Source organism: Rhodnius prolixus, unplaced genomic scaffold (assembly GCF_049639745.1).
Source record: "Rhodnius prolixus isolate KJV_2025 unplaced genomic scaffold, Rpr scaffold_3, whole genome shotgun sequence".
Classification (NCBI taxonomy): Eukaryota; Metazoa; Arthropoda; class Insecta; order Hemiptera; family Reduviidae; genus Rhodnius; species Rhodnius prolixus.
The window spans coordinates 50360386-50382961 of NW_027411603.1; the positions used below are offsets into that span (position 1 = coordinate 50360386).

The window sequence follows — 22576 nt, forward strand, 5'->3', positions numbered from 1 at the left end:
TAACAGTTTTAACAGTGCAGATTTCCGCTGTTAACAGTTTTAACAGTGCAGATTTTAATATAAGTATACGTGATATTTCAACAGCATATAACAACTATAAAGTTTCTGTCTTAATAAAAAAAAAAAAAAAATACAACACATTATTCTATTAGCTAATAATGGAGGAACAGGATTTCAAAACTTCGGATTAATTCTCCTCCGTCAATAACGGACACTGGCGGGGGAAAGCAAAGTGGCCGCTGTTTGGATGTGGCCGTTAGAAGGAGGTAGGCAAGTTTCATAATGAAAAAATATGGGTTTTTTTTTTTTTCCAAACATCTACTTAAAAATTGTTTTATTATTAATAGATTTAAAAACGTACATAATTGCATAATTTAGAATTCAAGATTGGCGAGGAATCAGTACAAATAAAAAACAAACTCGTCTTTTTGCCAACGTTTCGACAAATATAGTGTCCTCTTCAGGACCTGGATATTACAAATACAGAACAATTTACAGAGTCAGTAACACAGAAAATCAGTAAAAAAAAACAGTAATATAAAAATAAAAATACAATAAATAAATAAATAAATAAAAATTAAATAAAAAACAATAAATTCTTTATCATTATTGAAAACATACGTGGCTATGCGGGTTGGTTGAGTTACAGAAACTAGTTACAGATATCCAGGTCCTGAAAAAGGCAATATATTTGTCGAAACGTTGGCCAAAAAAGACGAGTTTGTTTTTTATTTGACCGATTCCTCGCCAATCTTGAATACTAAGTTTAACATTTTACGGTCACGAATCCTATATATTCATTTAATTGCATAATTATTTAGCTATATGATTATGCATCAAATTTTCTCTTAATTATCAGATTTGGGTTTTTGCAAAATCATTCCAACACATTTACTTTCTCTTCTAGAGTTAACCACTTTTCGTTAGGGAGAGGTATTGGAAAAAATAATATTGTTCGTCCAAAGTAATATTGAAAAATGATTAAAATGGCACAAGATGTATGAGCTTATATACAGGGTGTTCAGCGTAAGACTACGGTAACTTCAGGAGGCGATTTTGGGCATCATTTGCAACAAAAAATTCTGTATAAACTATGGCTCGATTCGGCTCCGTTTTATAGATATTTTTAATTTTATGTTTTTTCAAGGTGTTACTACTTTTTAGCAAAAAGTTGCCTATATTTTTCAAACTATTATAGCTACAACTATTTTAATAAGCTCATTAGAAAGAAGGTTAAATTTCCTTTTAAATAAGCTAATTTGTATTCCAAAATAATAATATTAAGTATTTTACTTTGTGGCCCAAACATAGGAAATAGCAAGTTTCTAATTTTTTCCAAAAACTTTGACTTCATTTTTCTCAAAAACGTTTTATATGAAAAAACCGTGCATTATTCAGGAAAAACATCTACATACGATCACCTTTCGAGCGGTATACAATAATTGGGGTTATGTTAAAAATTGATGCAGAAATCTGTGATTAATTGCAAAAAAGTAGTCCTCAAAACAACGTCTGCATTATGAAAGGAATTCACCTACCATAAGAATATAATTGATCAGAATCATCAAATCCAGTACGATTTTTTGCAAACGTGTAATTTAATAATTAATTTATTTAAGAACTATATTCAAAAATATAAAACTTACATTAAAAATAATAATGATGTATGACATATCGCGATATTCAATATTCGAATTCGTTGGCATATTGATAGCAAAATGACAACTAAATATCTAATGAAAATGTAGACTTTAAACTATCTTTTCTTCTTGTTGTATTCATTTGTTTTTATAAGCCGTATTAGGATAAAACATGTCAGTTTTTAAATTGGAGATTATAGCGATAAGTAAGTTCTCGGCTTATTCATTAGCTCTTCACAACCTGTTAATTCCAAAAGTTTATTGAGTAGTTCAAAATGATGAAATGGTGATTCTGTTCAGTTATATTCTTATGGTAGGAGAATTCCTTTCAAAATGCCGACGTTTTGAGGCCTACTTTTTTGCAATTAATCACAGATTTCTGCATCAATTTTTAACATAACCCCAATTATTGTATACCGCTCGAAAAGTGATCGTATGTAGATGTTTTTCCTGAATAGGGCACGGTTTTTTCATATAAAAAGTTTTTGAGAAAAATGAAGTCAAAGTTTTTGGAAAAAATTAGAAACTTGCTATTTCCTATGTTTAGGCCACAAAGTAAAATACTTAATATTATTATTTTGGAATACAAATTAGCTTATTTAAAAGGAAATTTAACCTTCTTTCTAATGAGCTTATTAAAATAGTTGTAGCTATAATAGTTTGAGAAATATAGGCAACTTTTTGCTAAAAAGTAGTAACACCTTGAAAAAACATAAAATTAAAAATATCTATAAAACGGAGCCGAATCGAGCCATAGTTTATATGGAATTTTTTGTTGCAAATGATGCCCAAAATCGCCTCCCGAAGTTACCGTAGTCTTATGCTGAACACCCTGTATAGAAAAGATATAGGAAACTTTAGGAAAAACCAGAAAAAAAAACAGAAAAACTTGAGAGGGGGATAATTATTTTGATAAGAATTTTTAATAATAAGGTGGTCGTTGGTGGGAGGTGAAACATTTAATCCGTTCCCCAAAAATCAATGTCCGCGGTCGTTATGTAGAATGTCCGTTAGACGGTGGAGGTTCTTTTATATAGTGTATAGGGGTAAAAACGGGGAAATCCAAAAAACTGTCCGTAAATGGAGGTAGTCGCTAGTGAGAGGGTCCTTTATGGGAGGCTGGACTGTATCTAATTTTGTCTTCTTCTATCTAGTCATTATTTGCTTCATTTGATTACATTCGTAAGCAGAATTATTTATTTTATTATTATTGTATTTTGAAATTTCCACCAGCGCTAGCTGTACTGTTAGTAGAAATGAGAAAATTAATGACAGTATAGGGAAAAGATCAGCTGAGAGGTTAGCAAAGACAACGAGGAGATCATGGGTTCGAATCCAATTGCTGGTCTTTAGATTTTTTTTTTTTGTTTTTTCTTAGGAGCTTCTTACAGCTAACTGTCCGATGATGGACAGTGTTGTCAGTAACGAGAGAACATTGTCCGGACACCGGCAGTGCACTGAAAAATAAGCTCCGGGCACCCCAATAACCTCAGAAGTTTTGATGCGCCTTAAATAAAAGAGAAAAAGAAGGAGAAAAACTAAAATTAATTCGATTAAAAGATCGATCAAGTATTGCGATTTATTTAATCATTCAAAAAACTGATTTCTGTATTTTATTTAGATAAATCAAACAATCGTTTTGATCTAACTAATCTTGGTTAAAACAACAAACAATCGTGTACACAAACACATAGAAAACAGCTTTACAAACTCATGAATATATTTATCTCATGAATACTAAAACCTCGAGTTCCATGTGAGTGAGTTTTCCTGTAATTTCCATGTGTTGTTGTTGTTGTTGTTGCCATTGTGGAGGGGCGAGGGAGGAGGAGGGGAGTTCTTTGGTGCCAACTAATCAATATGATAAAAGTTTCGATATTTTGGTTTGGCCATATGTTTGATAAAAAATCGATTGACACAATCGATTATTTCTTTAGATCGCAAAAGGAACTGAGATCTTGTTTTGGACTTTGAAAAAGTCGGTTACGCAACTTCCCAGTTTTCTGCATTTACATCCCGCTCTGATCGGGGTAGGGTTTTATTAGAAACCAAAAAAATCCGTATGGTCTTGAATCTCAATAAATGCCCAACATTTCTTGTAAATTGGATGACTCCTTGATTCATTAATCATTGAAAAATTTAGAACAAAAATCATCGAGAACGAATTTTTTTAGGCATTAAAGTAAAAAATTTCATGGTTTATAAGAAACATTTTGAGGTTCTGTATTAAGCAGATTTAAAGGAAATTTAATGCTCTTTCGTTTGGAATAAGCAGATTTGTTGTAGGATAAAGGATAAAAAAGTTACGACCGTTTTTATGGTGAAAAACGCGAATATCGACGGAAAAGATAAAAATGCAAATATTTTGGACACTATTGAGAATTGGGCCAAAGTGAATAGAATATTTTTAGTTGCATTTGAACCTCTGAATCACCTGCCGAAGTTTCGACCTCACCTCCGTGTACTCCCAGTATAGAGATGATTTGATAGAAAATGATCAGCTTGGTAGTTAGCGTATCCCGAGTTCGAATCTAGTTGTTGGCCCTCAGATTTTTTTGTGCTCTAGTGTAGTAAGAAGAGAACACTGTCCGCAGGCTGGCAGTGCATTGAAAGAGGCTCTTAAGGCGCCAATGAGCTCCAGTGTACCACGTCAGTGCCACAAAAAATGACTTAAGACAATATATTTGATAAAAACAATGTCTAACTGGCCGAGTTAAGGGGGTCAAGTCTATATAATGTGATTGGTGATAAAAGTATGAAGAGCAGAGCGTCATTAATCTGCCTTTTTATAACTCATATAACTCGCAGTATGAGCAAAAACAAAACACCACCTAACGACCTGCACATTACTCACTATGTGATGTCACTAAATTGGAGAAGTATTTCTTATTATTATTTTTCTCTCTTGGAGCTGGTAGATAGATCAGCTTTACCAAAGTTTTAGAGGATCGACGCAAGTCTTTCTGAAGTCACTATTCTCAATAAACTCACACTGTAATCTCAAAATTCTGGCTTTTTTTTTTAATTCAAAAACTTTCGAAACTATTTACTTCTTACAAACATTAATATTATAGTTTGAAAACTGCATAAAATTATGTCAAAATGCCCAAAGAATCTACTTTAAAGACAAAGTAAAGTAAAGTAATGCCTATTTTACCCTCAGGCGAGCTTTATACTATAAATTTTTCATATTAACCATTAAATAAAATGCAAAGCCTAGACCGGGGGAATCGAACCCACTAAACCAACAATACATCTTAGTTTTGCGGGTCTAGCCTACAACCGCCTAACATACTTTACTATAAATTTCTCATATTAACCATTAAATAAAATCCAAGGCCTAGACCCCGGGGGAATCGAACCCAATAAACCAACAATACATCTTAGCTTTGCGGGTCTAGCCTATAACTGCCTTACATACTTTACTATAAATTTCTCATATTAACCATTAAATAAAATCCAAGGGAATCGAACCCACTAAACCAACAATACATCTTAGTTTTGCGGGTCTAGCCTAACCGCCTAACATACTTTACTATAAATTTCTCATATTAACCATTAAATAAAATCCAAGGCCTAGACCGGAGGAATCGAACCCACTAAACCAACAATACATCTTAGCTTTGCGGGTCTAGCCTATAACCGCCTAAGATATTTTACTATAAAACTTCTCATATTAACCATTAAATAAAATCCAAGACCTAAACCAGGAGAATGGAACCTACTAAACCAACAATATATCTTAGCTTTGCGGGTCTAGCCTACAACCGCCTAACATACTTTACTATAAATTTCTCATATTAACCATTAAATAAAATCCAAGGCCTAGACCCCGGGGGAATTGAACCCAATAAACCAACAATACATCTTAGCTTTGCGGGTCTAGCCTACAACCGCCTAACATACTTTACTATAAATTTCTCATATTAACCATTAAATAAAATCCAAGTCCTAGACCCCGGGGGAATTGAACCCACTAAACCAACAATACATCTTAGCTTTGCAAGGAATTTAATGTAACAGGATCTTACAGCTTCTAAAACAAAGGGGAACAAGGATAGTGTTTTGATACAAAGTAAGGGAAGCATTAGCTCGATTCGACGGAGTGTTTTACTTTATACTAAAATGACGATTCAGAGAGGGGTACCCTAAACATCCCACATCAACCCTAAAGTGCCCTAAATCGAGATTTCCCGGGAAAATATTTCCAATAAAACATTTAAACATAGATCTCAATTTTAAAAAAAAAAACACGGGCTCAAAACGAGTATTTTCCGTTTAATATTACGTATATTTCCCGTTTAAGACTCAAAATCGAAAACGTAAGACGTAAAATAAAGTAAAAAATACAAATTAAAGAAGAAATTTGTAATAAAAATAACAAGAAGAAAAACTTAACAGAAAAAGAAATGAGACCAAAGAATTGGAAAAAATAATTAACACTGCTAAATAAAACTTAACATTTTGAAGGGCTGTAGGGTTTTTTCTGTGTGTGGTGTGAAAATATTTTGGGTGTGAAGTGTTGACGTGTCCGCTTTCAAGAATTTCCTTCCGGTTGACATTTTTAAATGATTGTGGCAGAGCAAAAGGCTGTGGCTTGATAATGTGTGACAGAAAGCACTTGTAATGTGCTGTTGGCTGTATGTTATTCATCACGTGGTGCTTGATGAATAGATATGTGACAACTTTATATATATTATTTATATTTTGTCCATTTTTGTGTAAGTCTTTCTTTTTAATAAATATTAATACCTTCCCTTGCACATACAGATAACTCTACGTATTCCAACAATAACATAATTTAATTATTTTTTTTCTTCCTTAAACATGGCATTTTTACTTATTCTCACTGCTAATAAAAGAGATTTTATTTTGATCAAACTTTTACAATATTAGCGTGAGCTTTCAGCCAAAGTTTACGAGCTTTACTGTCAAGGTAATTAAAAGAATCTCCGACTGTTCTGTTTCATCAGAACTCGCATTTAATATTAAATATCAGTTTAGGCAAGAAAAGAAGACATTACCAGAATAAAAATGGTAAAGATTCTGCAGTACAGGATAATATCACTGCTCTTATCCGTTCTCTGGGAGATTTTCTAGAAATAGGCGCCATTTTAAGAACTACCTATAACCAAAGAGACTCGGGGCTTGGGCAGTAATCAGATTACCCTGGTTACAGGGTCTGTTCACAGGGCATGGCAGGTTAAGGAAGCTTATTAGCTCGCGGAACCGTTGTGCAGACTGTGTCAGGAAGGCAGGAGAGGAGGCGGCCTCTCACCTGTTATTCGATTGTGTTGCAATCAAGCGGCTGCGCTACGATATCTTTGGAACTTTGAGGCCAAAGGAGATTGTTGCGCCGAAGGAACTGGTAGGGAAAGTCCTCCAACTTTTTTAGAAGGGGAGGGTTTCATCTGTTGGACTTAAGGGGGAGGCACAATAAGCCACTTGTGACTGCGGTGCCTTGGGGCATCCCGTCCCTGTAAGAACTCCCTGGAGCCAGTTAAATACTTACCTTTAAAGAGCGTTCTCTAAGTAAACTATATTCCCCTCCAACTCCTGCTATCAATCTGGAGCTCTCCTGGATCCCTAAGATAGCGGCCATGAGTCGAACAGGAAGTTTAGAAAATAAACCATCTGAAGCCACAAACAAAGCCCCAACCCTTTCCATCGCTCCCCAAATTTGAGTTCTCACCACTCCCGAGCAAGTTCTAGAGGAACAAAGGGGAGGAGCCCGGCAGTCCAATCACTTCCTGGTTTCGCTTTCTGCAATCAAATCAACGTCGTTTCATGGCCAAAAATTATCACTATCTTCAAGACTTTGCAAAAAAAAAATTAAATAAATAAATAAATATGGCCATAATTATTTTTAAAAAGTTGCTAAAACTTTTAATGAATATTATTCAATAATTTTTAATTTTAATTTAAAAAAAAAAAAATTAAGTGCGATGGCCGGGAATCGAACCCGGATCAACTGCTTGGAAGGCAACTATGCTGACCATTACACCACCATCGCAGCGTGTCTGGAGTGGAAATAAGACAGTAAACAAGATATTGAACGGTAGTAAATTATATATATATATATATATATATATATATACAGGTTCACGAACGATGGGTACAATCAACTTATAAAATGTTCACTATCCCCTCCACATTTGACATCGTGTCTTGAGTGTGAGTCGGCGGTTCTATGTATTAGTGATGAGACAAAACTACGGACAAGTTTTACGAATCGATATATTTACGCACTTTAACTTCCTTTTTCGCTTTACTAAGTGAAGGTATTGGTAAGTGGGCATATGATTTAGTTTCAGTTATCACCCGAAGTATCAAGTTTTTTAGAGCTTCCGCTTTGTACTAAAAATTGTAGTAAATACGAGTGTGGTTTCTTTTTCTCCGAAAGAAAACGCGTATATTTTTTCACTTTTTTATCTCCTCCCACTCCTTTTATCGGCTGATTCATTGTCTGAGCGGTTAGGCGACCATCCTGGAAGTACAACCAGCATCTTATCGGATGGAACTGCCGGCTAGATCATTGGAAGCTCTTCCACGATTTAGAGAGAGAGAAAAAAACCGGAAAGCTCTCTTCCGAAAATTCGTACTTCCGATTACGCTCTAAATTACGAACTCAAGATTTTAGAGATTCACTTAATCTTCCACTTATATACGTGATATAAATCTGATTTAAGAAAAATTCTAACCGTTCTCCTTCTACGAACTTTCATTACAAGAATTTTCATGATTTCAAAGATCAATGTGCAGAATTGTCGTAAAGGTTAATGAAAATATATTGAAAAACAACAACAAAAATACGCACATTAATCTGTCACTTCCTGGAATGGCATTTTCATCGATTAAATTTTCAATTCCCATGATTTTCTTTTCATTTTGAGCTGCATGAGTTCAAACATGAACTCAGTTTTCTAAAATCCAATTTTTGAAGTGACTCTTGGTACCAAAAAACACGTACTAACGGTAAAAACTTGATTACGAGTATTAATGGAACCAAAAATTAAATAAATAAAAGGAATCAATAAAGATAAAAACAATTAACCCCCCCCAAAAAAAATACATTGTAAATATAAAGTTAAAAATGTTAAGAAGAGAAATATTTTATAATTTCTTCTTTTTCAACTTCTTTTTTATTGTATCATGCAACGCGTGCATGTTTCATCTGTGAATGTGAGTCATTCAGATTAAATGAGTCAGACATACATGTTTTGATGTTTACTGGGTCAGAGGCATTGCGTTCAACTGTCTGAACAACAAATTTTCATCTGTGTTGGAGGCATCTGTGGCCGACACTTTTAAATAATGGATAAATACTACGTAAGAGCGCGTTATGTAACTGTGGACATATACATAATAATAAATATTAATAATTGTTACGTAAAAATAAATTTTATTTAATAAATATAAAAAAATAAATGACAAATGAAATAAAAGTAAAAGTTGTGTTTTAAAAGTGATCTAAGTATCTGCAAGCAGCCCGGCTAGCTCAGTCGGTAGAGCATGAGACTCTTAATCTCAGGGTCGTGGGTTCGAGCCCCACGTTGGGCGAAGTTTTTTTCTTTGTTAAAAAAAAAAAATAAATAAATAAAACACCCTTACCTACCCTACTTCATTCTATACTGCATTACCAGTGGTTATATTTGCTGTGTGCATAAACGAAATAAATCCATTAAGCCTAATGTTAAATATAATCTAACCTGTCTGGAGGTCTCTTGAGGGCGAAAATGTAACTTTTTACAAATCACAAATATGTCTTTTTGTGCGTGTATGCGTGTAAAAACAGCATAAAGAAAAATTTAACAACGTTCCACTTTTAATTTATTTGAATTTAGATGCACAAAATGGGGCATTAAGCTATTTAAAAAAATCATTCAACCATTTTAATCGATTTGATAAATCGATTTTTTTTTTTTTAGTTTATTGGGAGGGAGGTTTCTCAAAAACGATATTGCTGGAACGATGTTTTTTTCAATTGTTCACAATAGAGTTACTATGTTCTAATATTGTCTAGATTCTAGAAAACTTATCTAAAACATTTCCCGACGAAAATTCAAATAGAAGAATTCCTCTAAAAAGCCACTTTCAGTGCAATGTACGATCCTAACACGTGCCTAATAATAATTAGAATTAAACACTAATTTTAAAGAAAATCAACTGACTAAAGACAATTATTTATTTATTGAATGAAATTTTACGTTTATTTTTCTTTTTTTTTTGAAAATGGTTCCAAAAATTTTCCTCCAAATTTCTAAAAGCCAAAGCATTTGCCCACATGTTGCTTTCTTTACCAGGAACCCTTGGGAATGCCTTACGCAGGATAATTTGTCTCTGATGCGAAGGTTAAATAAATAAGGAGACTTTTATTTTTGAACGTTTAATAAAATCGCAATAATAATAATAATTATAATAATAATAATAGTAATAATAATAATAAGGGAAGGGATTAGCAATGCGGTTAGCGTATTGGATTCTTACGAGGAGGTCCTGGGTTCGAATCCAGCTGCTGACCCTTAGATTTTCTCTTCCTAAGAGCTTCTTACAGCTCACTGTCCGGTGATGGATAGTGTTGTCTGAAACGAGAGAACACTGTCCGGAGGCCGGCAGCGCACTGAAAAAAGCTCCGGGCGCCAATGACCTTAGATGTTGACGCGCCTTAAATTATTTTAAAAAAAATAATAGTAATAATTCTGACTTTCAATAAGCGCCAAAAAATTGACTAATGAGTAAAGTTTTGACCAACAGCTGATAATATGTCTTAAAATCAGCTGATAATTAATCATTTTGAGTTGAACTATTAGTGAACTCAAACTCAAAAATACGAATTGAACACTAACACGATTTGTTTGCCCCCATAACTCCTTGGGGTTCTAACTTGTCTAAATTTGATTTAAGTTCTAAATTCGTAAACATAACCTTAGATGTTGACGCGCCTTAAATCATAAAATAATAATAACAGTAGTATTAATAATAATAATAGTAATAATAATACAGAGGTTTGATCAAAAAATATTTTATTTTAATTTAGTCAAATAAATTTCGAAGTTTAAAAGAACTGTATGAACTGAAAACATCGAGAAATGGAGTAGGAGAAAGACATATGAAGATTAACACCGGATTTTTTTCATGTGGAATCGATTTCATGTGATCGAAATCTTATCGTTTCTGCACCAGATTCATTAAGTCGTAAAATTAATTTATTTGATTTAATCGCGAACTCTAACAGCTGATTTATAGGCAACTTTCTTTGCCTTTTCTTTGAATATGATTTTTCTTTTTTCTTTTTTGTATAATTTGGTGGGAAGTAGGAAATACGGTGTTTATTTTCCCTTCAAAAATGTGCTATTTCCGTACATTTTACTTTTATTACAATCGATATAATTTTATTGCCTATTTTTAAATACATATGTTGATAAAATTTCCTCTTGCAGTAAATCCCAGGCTATTGGGAAAATGAGCCAGTGGAAAATAAAATGGAGAGAAAATGAACGTCTCCCCTGCACACCCCACCCACCTTGTTTCTGTAGCTTTTCTCGGCTGACAATATGGTTGGTGCCGGTGCGGGGAGTAAAGTGATTGGCTATATATATATATAGAGAGAGAGAGAGACAGAGAAAGAGACAAGCTCTGGGCGACTTGAGAGGAGGTTGTTACTATGTTCTTATATTGATGTTTAGTCGCGGAGAGCCGGGGTGGTGGGCCACTTGAGATGCTGAACCGATCACTGCAAGCAGAGGAAGTGGATAAAGTGGAGAAGGGTTGCAAAACTGAAGGACAGTTTAAAAGGAAATGAAAGGACAGTTTACGAGCAAGGACTTCCTTTCTCTCTTTCAGTCCCTTCGTAGTTTGTCGATCCTCGATGCGATATTCTGCCACATCGATTTAGCCCTTGGAGGTCTGGCGTAGCAGAAGAACAAATAGAATGTGAAATCTGTTTAGGAGCTATCATGCAACTTGAGTGCTAAAGATAAAGCAACCAAATTACAATTTGTTTTTTTGAAAATGTTTGGTGAAAAGTGTTGAAATTGGTGAAAAGTCTTTTCAAAATGAATATCTAGGTTTCGTGACCGTAAATTATTGAACTAAGGATTCAAGATTGGCGAGAAATCGGTCCAAATAAAAACAACAACTCGTCTTTTTTGGCCAACGTTTCCACAAATATATTGTCTTCTTCAGGACGTGGTTTTGCGGGTTGGTTGAGTTACAAAAACTGTTTTTGTAACGTTTTTTTTTGAGTTTTTGTAACTCAACCAACTCGCAAAGCACGCCCTCAAGAAGACAATATCGTATTTGTCGAAACGTTGGCCAAAAAGACGAGTTTTCTTTTTATTTGGACCGATTTCTCGCCAATCTTGAATCCTTAGTTTAAGTCGATAAATTTTTTTATTTTAATGCAAAATTTATTGAGGGAAGCAGAGATAAAAAAGAAAAGCCAGTTTCAACAAAATAATGTCACAGTTTTCCCAATAAATGAAAATATCATGAAGACCTCATTTACATATTTCAGTCAAAAAGTTACAATTTCCAAATCATTAAAATTCATCATATAGCTTCCAATTGACACACAGAGCAAACAGGCCGCCATAGCAGCAGTAGCTTGATATATCTGTCAATTAATCCTAACTTGAATGGAAACTAAATGAATTTTCATGTAGTTTCCCAAACGCCCACTAAGCGGCGCTTACAAGTTAACAAACTCATCACTTGATTGGATGTGTAGGTTCTGTGTGCCGCCTCCATGCCCCCACTATCCTTGCCAACCGAGACCACAGACTGTCATCATGTGTTTGCTAATTTATTTCCAAAGCTGCCACCAAAATCTATTAATTTCAACTTCCAGTGTTTCGAACATGTCCTCTTCGTCAAAATGAAAACCTGTTTTTCTTTTTTCTTTTCTTTTTTTTGCAGCGAAGAATCAACAGCTAGTACCGTACGTCGGTAAGATGGAGTTCAAGTAAACCAAGAATACGTTAGAATAGTGTCTCAGGTAATGCATCCAAAGAAAGAATAGGCGCCACAATAGCCGAGCGGTTATAGGCTAGACCCACAAAGCTAAGATGTTTTGTTGGTTTAGTGGGTTCGATTCCCGATGTCTAGGCCTTGGATTTTATTTAATGGTTAATATGAGAAATTTATTGTAAAGTATGTTAGGTGGGTTACAGGCTAGACCCGCAAAGCTAAGATGTATTGTTGGTTTAGTGGGTTCGATTCTCCCTCGTCTAGGCCTTGGATTTTATTTAATGGTTAATATGAGAAATTTGTAGTAAAGTATGTTTGCTAGTCGCTTACTTTACGACACCTAATTGGTAGTTGGACGTAAAGCCCGCCTGAAAAAAAAAATAGGCAATTACTTTACATTACTTTTTACAAAGAAGGCTTAACCAGGCGTCAGAGTTTTGCTAAGCAGCATCTCTACTAATCTTAAGACTACTAAAGATATCCTGCCTGAAACTAATAATTAAGACGCATTCTGAGGCAGGATATAAGAGGCTATCTCCCTCCTTCACCTAACTTCCCTAAAGAACAATTTATCTGTAATCTGTGATTATGGATTTTTAAATGAAACTTTGGACAAAAAACAATGAAATTAGGTCAATGGACAGGTCAAATCTGTTAACTTTTCCAAGTTTCGAAGAATTTTCTTCATTCTAATCGTACGAAATGAATTTTCGTGTAAATTTTAATTTTAATAAGTATCAGAAGCATCAATATAACTCCTTGCAGTTTAAACCTTCAGAAAATAACCTTTATAAAATTAACCTTCATAAAATAATAAATAACCTTCACTTTCATCAAATAAAAAGAATTTATTTCTACCAAGGAAGTAAAGAAGGAAAAGCAAATGGAAGGGGGTGTGGAGGAAGTTGAAAAGGGCTAAAAGACAACCACAAGGTTAGGGCAAAGGGAAAGGAAACAGTGTCCCCTAAAATAAGAAGAGACTCCTGGCAGCAAAAAAGGGACTTTATGTGATAAAAGCTTCTCGCTTAACAGCCAAACGACTTCCCTTAGTTTCCCGAAAGGGGAGCGCAAGGATGGATCTCTATTAACATAATCTTAATTTACTACTTTAGAAAATTGTATTTAATTTTTTTAGATTATTTTTTCCTCTCGCTCTTCTACCTTCCGGGTCAAGCAATTCCTGGTGGAATCTGGTACTGCAATTTCTGGTGGAGAATTAAATCTGTTAACGCTGGATATCTGTACCCAACAGCTCCCCCAGGAATGCTTATTCTGTGATGCTTATTAAATGCTGCGCTTTGCTGAACTAAGAAATTTTTTTTTTCTTAATGAATTTAATAAATAACTAGTAGCTGAACCGGAAAATCAAAATTATATTCATGAAAATGTAATGCGTGTTCTCTTTTCCGGCTAGTAGTTCTGTAGTTTGATTTGTATCATTGATTTTTAACAGAAGAAGTTTGGTCATCAATTCGCCTGCACTTGAAATAAACTTTGGACAGACGATTGCTTATGTCTTTTCTTTTTTTTTAAATCTTTTATCTTGACATTCGCAACTGCAACAACTGTTGCAACAAGCAAATGCGATATAAGATAACTGCATCCGGGATATGGATAGGAGAAGGCACCCAATGGTGTCATTCCATTATCGTGAACATATATTAGACTGCTCTCACGATTAGAGTAGTTCGCGGAGCTTCCTTCTCTTCAATCTTCTTGGAGGATTACCTGGCAAAGTGGTAGAAGAGCGATGTTCGATTTGAGGATTAGGATGAGCTTCTGATTAGAGGAATGAAGTTTTAAGAGACGAGTTTCAGCAAGGTCTTCTGCGAAAGGAATTTACAGATCGTTACGGATGGTGAAGTTTGAAAAGTAAAAGGGCCGCATTAACTGTGGAAAGTAGGATTCTGGATTCTAAGGATTAAATGTGATTGAGGTTTTCTGCGTTTGATAGTCCAGGTCCGTAAGTCCGATACTGGAGCTAGCAGAGTATTCTATAGTTGTAAAGTGAATTTTGGAGCGTTTGTCTAGTAGCATTCTGTACCTGTGGTTCAATTCAGTTCGTTTTAGTCTAGTGTGATGGGGTCCATGACAAAAACGTTTGTGTCCAGGTGGAATCCCAGGTAACTGGACTTGGAGAAACTGCTGAGAAAAGAAATTTGATTGAGATATACTATTTGGCGGGAAGGTGAAGTTAATGTGCTTGGAATTTCTGATGATTTGACCTTTATTCTCCGCTTCCGGGAGCCAGGGTTCCAGGATGTCAAGATGGGATTGGAGATGGCGGGTAGGAAGGTTAACCTCGTTGCTCTTCCCTTATCCCCAATAGAATTTTTGATAGCAAAAAAAATATATCAAATAAAAGTTGCAGCACTTTTAAGTAGTGAGTACTTAAAATTTAAGGAAAAACCTAGGAGCAATTTTCAGGAAAATCACAAATAAGTGAAAATTCTCTAAAGTAAAATGTGACTTCCAGTTGAAAAATTCTGACTTCCAGCAACTCTGACGAGTTCTACGAGGTGTCCAAATGAGAAATATAAAACACGTTCACGCAGACTCAATTTATAAAAATCACTTTTCCGAACTCAGGAAACCACAAAACAAAGAAACCATCATTGGCAAAACAGAGAGAGAGAAAGGAATAAATGCGCTTAAATACTGCTAAAGAGTGATTGGCTAAAACGCCACAAACCAACACCACTTTGGCGTTAAAATGTAAACATCAGAGGGTAAATTCAATAATCAGTATTGAATTAAACAATTCACTTTGTTAAATTAAGCCAATTGAATTGCATGAATTAGATTTTCCAACCAAATGAAGAAGAAATGGAATTAGCTTTTCTTCCTTTTATTTTAATAGGACAGTTTTCCTCTAGCTAAAAAAGGGTTGTATTCCTCTTAACAGACCTCCCTTCCAAGTTCTTGAAAGTTCTTTCGATCTTCTCCGATCTCCATGTGTCACACAGCCTCCTGGTCTGAGATTGTATTTCCACCAAAGTCAAAGGATACCTGCTCAACGCCTTCCGGCCAACTGTGCTCTTCTTGTCTTCAATCTTATAGCAAAATCTCCGTTTCATTCTTTTTTGGTTTTCCCCTCTTTGATTCCAGGATGGTAATTCTAGGACATAGAGAAGTTGTTCTTGGTGCATTCAATCTGCATTATGTCTGCAGAAGAAGTGGGATTAGTAGTTCTGTATGCTTGAAGGCACATTCTGTTTACTTTCCCCCTCATTTCGAAAGCATTGCTGATAAATACAAGGAAAATGCTTACCTAAGATGAATAATAATGTAACTTGACCTTTTAACCTTTACTGTCTTTTTCTTTTACCATTTCCTTTCATGACCTTTTCATCTTTAAAAAAAAATAAATAAATAAAAAAAAAATAACATGTAGATATCTACAGCAAAGTCTAGAGCCAAGCTAATATATAGTCTGATATTTCAAGTAAACCCATTGTGAAATAACTCACACCACTTTTAAGCTAATGTCACAACCACCAACAGGAAGTTGTGAGCGATCTCAAATTCTCGAAATTGAGTTGTTTTTTTTTTACAGGAAATGCATGTCTCGAAGTTTCAGCTATAAAAATTAATTCTCATTGTGATCAGCAATAAGAACGGCTCAACTTACTGGTTTGTTAGTTTTTAGGGTTTACTTAGATCAGAGGTCGCCAAAGTGGTCAATACAGACCCCCCCCCCCCGGTCTATTTAACAAAAGTAGGGGGTCGATCTGAGCCAGGGGGTCGAAGGAAAAACAATTTCGAACCCAAAATAGCGGAACCTTGCAAAGAAACTCTAGGCATACCAATCACATTAATTAAGAAGCAATACTGTAGTTACTTTACTTATTTATAATTACTTATTATTTAATAAATATTAAGGTATTTAAATTTCAACATTAAGATATTTTTCATAAAACTATTGTTACACAATGTTTTTTAAAAAAATCTTTTATTGTAATTTACCACTGCAACGGTTGTTACAACAAGCAAATATGGTGAAAGAGAAAAGAAATAACAGGAAATCATGATTGGAGAAGGCACCCAGTGGTGTCTTTGCTCTCGCGATAAGAGTAGATCACGAAGCTATCTTCTCTTCAAATCTCCTTAGAGGATTACCTGGTAATGTGGAGGAAGATAGGTGTTCTATGAGAGGGTTAGGATGAGCTGCTGTAAAGGAATGAAATTTTAAGAAACGAGTTTTAGCAAGATCTGTAATGAAAGGGATTTTGAGGTCATTATGGATAGTGAGGTTAGATACATAGATCGGAGCGTTAAGAAGTTTTCGAAGTATTTTTGGACTGTAATGCCTGGAGGCGTAGTGAGTTTTGGAATGCTTAGTCGATCCCCATACTTCGATGCCGTATGACCAAATGGGTCGCTGTAACAGTAGATATAAGAGTCTTTTGTTATGTAGCTTAAGTTTCGAACGTATGTCAAGTAGTCTAACTAGAAGTTTGTAGCGTAGTTACACAATGTAAAATTATTTTAATAAATATTTGAAATCATAAAATAAATTGTACAAACACAGTACCTAATAGATAGTTCAATTTTTAATTAACTGAAAATTTACTTTTATAGGGGATCAAAAAAGTTTGGGGACCCCTGACTTAGATTAATTAGATTATTGAACTTAAAACACCAAGGGAAAGACCCCCCTTATTGAGGCATATTGCCCTCAATAAGCTCTATACACTTTAGTTAAACCAGAATACTGGATTTGTGGGCTATCACTTCTATAGGAATAGCTTTAAAACCTATTACCCAAAATTATGGGATTAAGGAGCTAATCTATGCTTAGACATTCGGAAAGCTAGCCACTATAGTTAATGCAGAACTAGTTACAATAATCATTAGTTTTGCTGAGATAGTGATTCTGCATTGATAATTGGGATAACCCAATACAGAATCATGATCTTTTCATTCTTTTTTTTAATAATTTGATCTTTAATAAGATTCTCTTTTTACTTTGAGGAAGGAACAGCAAAGCAAGCGAAAAGTCTTAATCAGGAGAGAGAGAGAGAGAGAAAAGTCAGCCGAAGGATGATATTTAATGAGGTAAATAAGGAAAAACGGTAAGGATAACACAGCGAAAATTGCCAACAATAAGGACTCTAAATGACAATAAAGGAAAGCATTAAATTTCCCTCTCTATTTTTCTATTACTACCTGAATAAACAGTTCTTAAAACTGAGTCAAAATGTAAATATTAGCACATAAATATGACGTAAATAACCATATATTCTATTTTAGTTGGCAAAACAGTTGGCGAAAAAAATGTTTTAATTGCAATTCATTTCTTTCCCAGAATAGCTAATACAATTAAAAATAATTTACTTACCTATCGATTAACATGACAATCGATATAATTCATAAGTCACGCTCATTGTCTACTTACCTGAAATCAAAACAAAAAATTGTTACTAATTATTTTACATTCAAAATCCGCTTCTGATTTAGGTATCATTATAGGACCGATTTATTGCTAGTAAGTAGTTCTGCAATTAGAACACCACGATAGCCGAGCGGTTAGAATAGGCTAGACCCGCAAAGCTAAGATGTATTGTTGGTTTAGTGGGTTCGATTCCCCCGGCCTAGGTATTGGATTTTATTTAATGGTTAATAAAAGAAATTTACAGTAAAGTATGTTAGGCGGTTATAGGCTAGACTCGCAAAGCTAAGATGTATTGTTGGTTTAGTGGGTTCGATTTCTCCGGTCTAGGCCTTGGATTTCATTTAATGGTTGATTTGAAAATTTAACAGTAAAGTATGTTTGCTAGTCATAAAAGCAATTGAAAAGTGAGACTCGATTAGTTAAATGAACCTCATTGGAAATTAGCGGCAATAATGAGGGAACAAATTCACAGCAAAGTAATATCTAGATTTAAAAATAGAATCTGAATGGGAGAACGCTATTACAGGTAAGCGAGAGGGTGGAGATGTGCTGGAAATCAATGTGACAGCTGAAAACAACAACACAGTGCTGAAAGTTGTTGCTGTTATATTAGTGTGAGGGAGGGGCTGCTGAAAAGTCTGTTGGCGAAAATAGCCGGGCTCCTAGTAAATGTCAACTCCTAGGAGTTGGCTCCTCATTCACTTATCGACCACAATCTCGCCGTGAAGGGCGGTCGGTGGACTGAAGTCAGCCCACGGTCGTCCTAAAATAGTAAACGAAGTTATAATACTGGAGAGCTGTGGGTGAAAGTTATTTAAGTTGTGATTAACTTAGTTATTTTAGAGTGTTCACATGGTGTAGAAAACAAGATTTTTTTCCTTTCTTTTTTGGATCACTTCCTGTCGAAAGTGACAAAAAAAGGGATCAGTCGGAAGTACATAATTTAAAAAAAAAAAGAGAGAACACTCCCACTGCAAAATTACCGCAGTTACAGTTTTTTTGAAACTTGGAATTATGCCTAAAAATAAAGTAAACTTCAGCATAAATGTCCTCTTTAATGAAGTGATCGTAATGAAGAAAATGTGGACGATTCTAGGAATCCCCCCCCCGAAAACTCTCAGAAATCAATACTGCTCGAGTAAAAGTTCCAAAAGCAAAGTGATACCGGTAGGCGCTATGGTAGCCGAGCGGTTAGAGGCTAGACCCGCAAAGCTAAAATGTATTGTTGGTTTAGTGGGTTCGATTCCCCCGGCCTAGGTCTTGGATTTTATTTAATGGTTAATAAGAGAAATTTACAGTAAAGTATGTTAGGCGGTTATAGGCAAGACCCGCAAAGCTAAGATGTATTGTTGGTTTAGTGGGTTCGATTCCCCCGGCCTAGGTCTTGGATTTTATTTAATGGTTAATATGAGAAATTTATAGTAAAATGTGTTAGGCGGTTATAGGCTAGACCCGCAAAGCTAAGATGTATTGTTGGTTTAGTGGGTTCGATTCCCCCGGCCTAGGTCTTGGATTTTATTTAATGGTTAATATGAGAAATTTATAGTAAAATGTGTTAGGCGGTTAAGAGACTAGACCCGCAATGCTAAGATGTATTGTTGGTTTAGTGGGTTCGATTCTCCAGGTCTAAGCCTTGGATTTTATTTAATGGTTAATATGAGAAATTTATAGTAAAGTATGTTAAGCGGTTATAGGCTAGACCCGCAAAGCTAAGATGTACTGTTGGTTTAGTGAGTTCGATTCCCTGGTCTATGCCTTGGATTTTATTTAATGGTTAATTTGAGACATTTATAGTAAAGTATGTTAAACGGTTATAGGCTAGACCCGCAAAGCTAAGATGTATTGTTGGTTTAGTGGGTTCGATTCCCTGGTCTATGCCTTGGATTTTATTTAATGGTTAATATGAGAAATTTACAGTAAAGTATGTTTGCTAGTCGCCTCTGTCCACGACACCTAATTTGGTAGTTGGACGTAAAGCCCATCTGAAAAAATAGGCAATTACTTTTACTTTTTTAATGTGATACCGAATAACATAAATGTCGCAAATTCACCAGCAAATATTTGGTTGAGTTCTTGACAAAATTTCAAACTAAAATAAAAAGTCGTTCTGTATGGTCTCACTTCCGGTGTACCGTATAAAAGAACAACTGCACGCCTTTTAAAGAAATTGTTCCCGATAAAGATAGTAAATGAGACGTTCCGGTCTAAGGATTGACGGCATCTGCTGATTCTTCAGCGATGTATTCTTCTTCCGCCTGGTTATAAACAAATCCTATTGATCAGCCAATTGAAAATTGTAGACTCGCTTGATTGATTACCCTGTGAACGATGTGAATGAATCAAAATCAATGTTAGTACCAGCGATAAAACGGTAAAATTACACAGGAAACTGTAGAAGACTTAAGAGTGCTTATACTTCAGAATTTAGCGTTATAGTTCTCCTTGTTGTACAAACCAATTCTACGTGTTAATATACATTGCATAAGATTATGGTTTTGTATTGGAATTAATTAAAAGCTTACACTTAATTAATATCATGTATACCTCTTTGTAGTAAGTTTGTTTTAAGCACACGGTATACTTTTGTTCACTTCTTTACGTTTACGAGTTGGTTAAACTAAAAGGTTACTGGAGTTGAAACTGGAGTGGCTGAAAATGAGGAATACTTCAGTTCAACTGTGTGACAGCCATGGAATTAAATAAAAGTAGATGGGAGCACACGAAAAAGATTGGAGTTATTATACAGTTTTAATTACACCTAAAACTTACTTACGCTTAAACTACCATAGCTTAAACGAGAATTGCCGAAAATTATAATTAAGATTTATTAATGAATGACTAATTAAAGCAGTACATTATTTTTTTTAGATTATGAGCAAAAAGCACGTGACTAATTAAGATATACGTCTTTACGTCCAAGTACATGATTAGGTGTCGTGGACGGAGGCGACTAGCAAACATACTTTACTTTAAATTTCTCATATTAACCATTAAATAAAATCCAAGGCTTAGAGACCGGAAATCGAACCCACTAAACCAGCAATACATCTTAGCTTTGCGGGTCTAGCCTATAACCACCTAACATACTTTACTATTAATTTCTCATATTAACCATTAAATAAAATCCAAGGCTTAGACCAGGAATTGAACCCACTAAACCAATAATACGTCTTAGCTTTGCGGGTCTAGCCTACAACCGCCCAACATACTTTACTATAAATTTCTCATATTAACCATTAAATAAAATCCAAGGCCTAGACCAGGGGAATCGAACCCACTAAACCAACAATACATCTTAGCTTTGCGGGTCTAGCTGATTTGAGTACAAGTCGTGAAGCAGTCTAGTATTGCAAGTTCGACAGTTTTGCTCTTTAAATAGCAGTAAGGAATTCGCTGTTTTACATTCACCCATTTTAATCTTGTCAGTTCCAGGTTTAGCTGACTTCACAGGGGGTAAAAAATAAAGAGATCCCAGAAGAAGTAAAAAGGGAATAATCCCAATTTATTTTTTCATTTAAATCCAGGCTATTCTTAATGAATCCACGACAAGATCCACGACATTAAACCAGGACATGAAGTCTGCTCTTTCGTGATGAACACGATCGTACATAACCACAGAACTATACAAGATCAGGGACGGCTCTGGGGGGTCACGCGAACCCCTTTGAAAACAACATGTTATTACGTATTGTTTGGTCACTTCCTGTGAAATCTTCACACCATAACCATGTACTGTTTCATACGTACCATCGTTTTTTTTTCCTTAAAAACGGATATAATATTTTTGCAGTCTCCTTTTTTATGGAATTTATTTAGGCTTTTTTTAAACTGGTTTTCCTCGAAAAACGGCAAAAAAAAAACAATTTTCATTAATAAGCTGATTTAAGATCGTACATCATGCGCACATGGACATCGACATCTTTTATTTCCGGCATTGAAAACATTTAATGGCACTTCTAAAAAGTAGGATGGGTATATTTTCTTTTAAATTGATATTTTAGCATAAATTATGGACTTATCTATTTAAATAGAATTTAAATAATTTATTAAAATTACGAGTTTGAAGGAAAAAGTCATCAACCGGAAATAAATCAGTTTTTCTGAAAGGATTTTCCATTTCCTGAGAATTACAGAAAACCGCTAGATTTTCCCGTAGAAACTATAAAATGGGATAAATGTTTCTTATCGAAAATAAAATTTATAAAATTTTGTTTAATAACCTAGGGCTTATCTTTGTTTTAATTAATAATTTATCGCAACATTGCAGATAGAAATCTGCCAAAAATTGGATATTCAAAGATCTGTTTTTCTTATCATTTTCTTGTTAACAATGTTTAAGTCCCTCCTATAAGTTATTGATTTGAAACAACTTATTGTAATCCGTGTTTTAAATAGTTTCTTATTTTCAATCGTATTTTTATTAAGTTCTTAAAAGAATTATGCTAAGTACTTATAATTAGTCCCGATTTCTTTCCCGAAAAACCCAGGTCTCACGAAACCCAATAGGGAGAGAGAGGTAGTTCTTCCAGCAATTCAATAAATAATTATTAAAATTACTTATTTCAATATTATG

The 22576-nt window shown here is 34.7% G+C and overlaps 1 protein-coding gene and 2 non-coding genes across 4 annotated transcripts in view; 1 reads left to right on the top strand and 2 right to left on the bottom strand.

The window, feature by feature from the left end:
* Hers (Histone gene-specific Epigenetic Repressor in late S phase) overlaps positions 1–22576 on the bottom strand; it is a 343933-nt gene that overhangs the window by 177463 nt on the left and 143894 nt on the right. The gene's annotated exons all lie outside the window — the stretch shown is intronic.
* On the bottom strand, positions 7582–7653 carry TRNAG-UCC (transfer RNA glycine (anticodon UCC)). Its single transcript has one exon. It is a non-coding gene; the product is annotated as a tRNA-Gly (tRNA).
* TRNAK-CUU (transfer RNA lysine (anticodon CUU)) lies at positions 9128–9200 on the top strand. Its single transcript has one exon. It is a non-coding gene; the product is annotated as a tRNA-Lys (tRNA).